This window comes from Leptinotarsa decemlineata, unplaced genomic scaffold, assembly GCF_025532065.1.
Source record: "Leptinotarsa decemlineata unplaced genomic scaffold, Ldec_3_MD MMD2_tig00026354_RagTag_RagTag, whole genome shotgun sequence".
In the NCBI taxonomy this organism is placed as follows: domain Eukaryota; kingdom Metazoa; phylum Arthropoda; class Insecta; order Coleoptera; family Chrysomelidae; genus Leptinotarsa; species Leptinotarsa decemlineata.
The window spans coordinates 20,491,067-20,497,397 of NW_027412702.1; the positions used below are offsets into that span (position 1 = coordinate 20,491,067).

Below are 6,331 nucleotides of genomic sequence, written 5' to 3' on the forward strand. Positions count from 1 at the left end.
AACAAAAGAAATAATAAAGAAGAAATAAGAGAAATCTGTTTAGAAGATGGTGAAAAAATTAATGATCCCCAACAAATCGCCAATGAATTCGTCGGATATTTCACGAAAGTTGGTCAAAACCTAGCAAATGACATTCTTAAAAGGCCAAATTACAGAAAAAACTATCTGAAAAATAGAAAAATTAAATCCTTTTTCCCAGAAGAAACCAATGAATTAGAAATCGAGCGAACTATACAGAACCTAAAAAATAAAAAATGTCCCGGAATCGACAATCTCCGAGCAGAAACTATCAAATTAATAGCTAAAGAACTTGCAAAACCATTAACTTACCTGATAAACTGGTCTTTCAGTAGTGGAATATGTCCAAACCCCTTCAAAATTGCTATTATAACACCAATATTTAAATCTGGAAATAGAACCAAACTGGAGAACTACCGTCCAATATCTGTTATTACAAATTTCGCGAAAATTTATGAGTCTATCCTGAAATCGCGAATCAGCGCATACTTAAATAAAAATAATATTTTATCTAAAAATCAGTACGGTTTTCAACAGGGCAAATCAACTGTAGACGCCATATCATTTCTCACAAACCACATTAGTAAATACGTAGATGAAAATGTACCATCCCTATGTATATTCGTAGATTTGAAAAAAGCTTTTGACACTGTCAGTCACAATCAACTGCTAGAAGTACTGGACAGCATCGGATTCAGAGGTCTACCGTACTCACTATTGTGCAGTTATCTGAATCAAAGAAAACAATGTGTAAAAATTAAAGACGTCAAGAGTGACCTACACACTGTTGAGTACGGCGTACCTCAGGGAACCGTTTTGGGTCCGCTACTTTTTAACATCTACCTGAACGATATGTTCTCACTGAATGTGGAAGGTGATATAATCAGCTTTGCTGACGACACTGCAATCATTTTTCAATCGGAATCCTGGAATTCTCTGAAACAAAAAGCAGAAAAAAATTTCAAAATAATAATTAAATGGTTCGAAAGTAAATTATTGAGTATAAATATATCCAAAACATTTTACATTACCTTCACTTCGTATGCCAAGAATCTACCAGATTTCAAATCACTTTCAATAAAATACGATGACGTAGAACTTTCCGTTTCATCAGTGGATAAATTGAAATACCTTGGTATATATATTGACGCACATCTAAAATGGGATGCACATATTGATTACTTAGTCAAAAAATTACGATTTGTTGCATATAGATTAAAATACGTGAGACCATACCTACAAACAGCCCAGATGCGAATGCTATACTATGCATTGTTCGAAACCCACCTTACATACGGAATAATTGCTTGGGGAGCAGCAAACACAACTTTTCTGAAACACCTAGAACAAACACAAAAATCAGTATTGAAAATTATCCACCTCAAAAAAAGAACTTACCCGACCGACTCATTATATAAAGAAACATCAATTCTAGACATAAGACAACTCTACTTTCTCAAAACTATAATAAGACAACATAATAATAGACATGAATTAAGGATAATAGAACACCAATATGAAACTCGACAAAAAAATAATTCATATGTCCCGAATTCAAGGAAAAACATCCTTCAAAGGTCTTACTCATACCTAGCTCCTCGGTTATATAATCTCGTCCCACATCATATAAAAAATATCAGGAGTGATAATTCATTTAAGAACAAACTCAAAACCTGGGTCTTAGGCTTGCCAAGGCTTCAGATACACCAACACGTTGATATGAAAAATGTTTACTATCATAGTGACATGCATAGAAACTGATTCACATATTCATACAAGAAGATTGATGATATAATTAAAATAATATGTCTGATATAATTTTAAAACGTCTTACCTTTTATTTATTTACTCATACCACTTTATATTTTAAATTGTATTCATTAGTATTCAAATTTCTGCAGACCCCACGCACAGGTATATCCTTCTGTGGGAATTCTATATTTATTTGGAAATTGACTCGTACAATTTGTATCATTGAACAATGTATTTTTGCCAATAAATATTATTATTATTAAATATTATATTATTATTATTATCTATCATTTTAGAAGAGTATTAGGAGATGTAGTGGAAAGAAACATTAAATTGACTCGACAATGTTAGAATAAATACAACTGGGGTTCTAGCCCAACACCAAACTGTTATTTCCGACACCTCGACATATGTTTAATTCACCACGTGATCATCTTCAAGTAGAAGATTGAATGAATATTATTGGATTTTTATCCCAACACCAAACCGTTATTTCAACACGTGTTTCTATAACCAAATGATCATCTTCAATAGAAAGATTAAACTGTTTATTCTTCCTCTTGAAGATTAATTCACCTTCTGTGAAATATTTTTCCTTACCTTATTTTGATCAAAATATGTGTACTGTTATTTCCAAATGTATAGAAAATACCATACCTGGCACAAAAATTTCTTTTGAATCTCAAAATAACTTTTCAATAAATTCCAAAGACAAAATTAACAAATTACACAGAAGTCTGGAGTCTACCAGCTTGACTGCTCTGATTGTTCGGCATCTTACATTGGTAGAACCTGTAGGCCTCTTTCTATTCGTATTAATGATAATTTAAAAAAACCTGAAAAATCTGCTTTTGGACACCACATTAAATTTCACAATCATAACTTCAGTCTCAACAGAAATTCCTAAATGTTACATAAAATAGATAATAAAAATTTCCTCAGACTTGACTTGTTTGAAGAGTTGGAGATTTCCAAAGAACTTTCCAATAATGATCATTGTTTGAATACTCAAGTGAACTCGAACATAGATTTCCTTCCCCTTCATAAAAGGATTATGAATTGATATAATCAATCAAATTCATTTCTAATATTTGATACTTTGAATACTTTTAAATCCATAATGGATCACTCCTCAAGTTGGTACCATTATTTTTAATATGACACTTGACACATTTTGTCTCAAGTTGTCCTTCTTTCATATTATACTTTGACTGAACCACATGGCCTCAATCCAAAAATGTATTTTCTTGGCTATCAGCCTATTTTGTTTTATATAAGTCAAATATTACAAATGTGCCGTGTACTTATTTTGATACTTTCTGTTGCCTGACAAGTAAGTTATCTCAAACAATTTTTCAAATTTCTTAACCTGAAAAATTTTTTGCAACTTCAATTTTCACTAAACTTCCCTTTCAATTAGATCACTTATTTTCAGGTAAGCACTGATGATGACGAAAATCGAAAGCGCTTTGCAAGAATTTTAAAAATTATATACTTGAATACAAAAACCTCTTCGAATAATTTAAAAAAAGATAAGCCACAGTTTCGGCAAGAAATTGGTATCTGAGTTATTGACCAGTTTTTAAAAGTTAGTTCACATGGAGAAATCTCTTAGAGATAAATTATCAGAAAGTGTTTAGAGTTCCAATGAACTACCTAACACAAGTTATTTTTGAAATGCTATTCAATCGACAAAAATCTGAAAGAGATACACAAACGTGGTAGTTTTTGGTATCAGACAGGTTTATAATTCCTGGAAACAAAGAACTGAATATAGCTAGTTCAGTAGGCAAGATTTGAACTGAAACGATTTGCTGAAAACCTACTAATAGGAGGTCGAAATCAGACCAAAATAGAAAACATCAATGAATGATTCATTTTGGATACCCCAAAAAAGATATTTTGGAAACATACTTACTATCCAGCTGAAATTGATGATGATAATGATTACTATAATGGCGCTTTCATCGTTGATCCAAAAAAAAATACAACCAAACAAAAGATATGATTGAATTTTGGCAGTGATAGATCATGACAGAGATTGCTGTTCTATCCAATTGGAAAAAAAACTATAATTGTTCTACTACTAATCATCAATAGTAGTCGTGAGAAACATTCATTCATCTCTGCGATCGCAGTGATCCACTGCGTTGTTGAATAGGGTTGCTTTTTCTTCTGTATGTTGTGTTTGATTTGTGTTATAATTGAAATTTCACTGGATTCAAATGTGTCTTGATAGGACCATTATGTTAGGTATTGTAATAAATGACATTCGATAACATACAGATACAAATGTGAAATAGTAATTTAGTGTCTGTTCAGTTTGAATGCTTGTAAACTTCTGCCTGTTCTTCTCGTCGACCTCAGGGTTGTGTCTGGCATCCGGAAGAGAAGTGACTATACAGGGTGAACGCCTGAACACATAACTATATGTGATTATGTCATTCTTATTCCTAACTATTAATTGGATTAACATTTCGAAAAGTATTTCAAAATTTCATTATTATTCCTGAAGTCAGTTGATAGATTTTGGGAACAAAATTACATTCCATTCTGGGAAGTATTTGACAGAACATATTTTTTTGTTTCCCTTTCAATTTTCTCAATTGAGTGGAGATTTATATTTTAGAGGAATCCGATTGAACAGCCGGGCAATATGATTTGAGAAAGATCCATGAAACAGTGAATTTTTATGTTTAGGTCACGTCAGTACATTTTGGTACCTCAAATTCAAATGGTGCACCTCCATTCTGAAAGATATTTTCTTATGTAGTTTTCATGTAGTTTTCAAAAAGTATTTGAATATGCTCATCTAGATCGATTCATGAAATTCAGTGACAAATTTTCAATTTTGAATGATAAATAAACAGCATGGCTTCCAGAAGAATAGGTCGACGATAACAGCGAGTCTGGATTTTTATGGGAAAATTGTAAACCAGTGGTGAAAGCCAGTGTAAGGCTTTCAATTGTGTCAATCATAATAAATTATTAATGAAATTAGAGACATATGGAGTCAGGTGTGTTGCACTTCAATGGATTTCATGTTTTTTACAGAATATAACTCAGTATGTGACCATAAAACATAAATGTAATGATGGGATAATAACAAAAAATTCAGATAAAATCAAACTCGATATGGGAGTGCCACAGGGATCAATTTTAGGTCCTATCCTCTTCATTCTCTACGTTAATGATATAGAGAATGTTTTAGGGAATGAAATGTACACAGTATACCCTGACGATTTTACGTTGATTCTATCAGATTTTGATGATGACCGCCTTGAAAAAAAATGCAATGTATATATGGAAAAGTTAATTGCCTACTATGGTGGTAATGACCTACATTTCAACCAGTCGAAAACACAGATCGTAAGGTTTCATACTAGGCAAAAAACGTTTCAGCAAAAACCTACTTTTACATCTGATAATGAACCGAAGGGCAGTATTGCAGAAACCGTGACATTTTTAGGTGTATATGTTGATGAATTTAGCTGAAAATCTCATTGTGAACAGTTAGTGTCAAAGTTAGCTAGCATTACATTTCTTTTCAGGAATTCAAAAGAGGTACTGGAACAAAATCAGTTGATAACTTTCGATCACGCTCAAGTGAATTCCCGACTGAGGTATGGGTTGTGTCTGGGGTAATACTATCCATGCACGGGATGTTTTCATTAGCCAAAATTTTGAGACTAATGACAGAAGTTTCGTATGATCATTCATGTAGAAATATTTTCTCTTCTTATAAAATTTTACCTCTAGCACGCTTATATATTCTTAAAGTATGCGTCTATATATTTATAAATATTGACAAATTTTATAAAAATTTCAACATTCATACACTGAATACAAGGCAAACAAATAATATTTATGATCCATATGCGAGACTCAATATTACTTCAAATTCTCCTAATTGTATTGGACCTAATTGTATTGGAAGATGGTTATATAACCAATTGTATTGGTTATATAACCATCTTCCTGAAATTATAATAGCAACAAAGACATTATTTGGCTTTGAAAAAGCTTTAAATGACTTCCTATTGGAGAAATGTTTTCAATCACTAGATGAGTATTTCAAAGAAAATTTTTGATATTAACTTGTGCTTGTTTTATGTATTTTCATGCACTTTTATTGTGACACCCAGTTTTTGCGGTATTTTGTTTCGTTTTGTAACCACTTTATTTTATTGTATTTTATTAATGACTATTCCTATACATTTTAGATGTCAAAAAGAAAATAAATATCATTATCATTATACAAAGGTGAAATAGGGTTTCTGTTGTACCTATCTTATGAAACGGTATTGCAGAATGGAGCTTGCGCCTGGCCTCTATGTTCAACAAACCTGAATCCCTAAACACGTGTGAGATGTACTTCCGTTTTCTTGTTATCGTGAGAGGGCTTATACAAGAAAAAATCTGTTTTTCCGTCAATCAGCTGTCGCACCCATACGAACGACAACTCTCAGAAGTTGTGAAACTTGTGCGAGCTAAGAACTAACGAGGTCTTACCTTTTAACGTGTGATCCTAACACGGTTGCAGACTCATCCCAGCCTCAAC

The 6,331-nt window shown here is 32.3% G+C and overlaps 1 long non-coding RNA gene across 1 annotated transcript; it reads right to left on the minus strand.

The window, feature by feature from the left end:
* Nucleotides 1-211: 211 nt before the first annotated feature.
* Nucleotides 212-2,024, minus strand: LOC141486442 (uncharacterized). The gene is made up of 3 exons (XR_012467844.1): nucleotides 1,255-2,024; nucleotides 1,050-1,173; nucleotides 212-954 (listed from the first exon to the last, which is right to left on the minus strand). It is a non-coding gene; the product is annotated as an uncharacterized lncRNA (long non-coding RNA).
* Nucleotides 2,025-6,331: the final 4,307 nt, after the last annotated feature.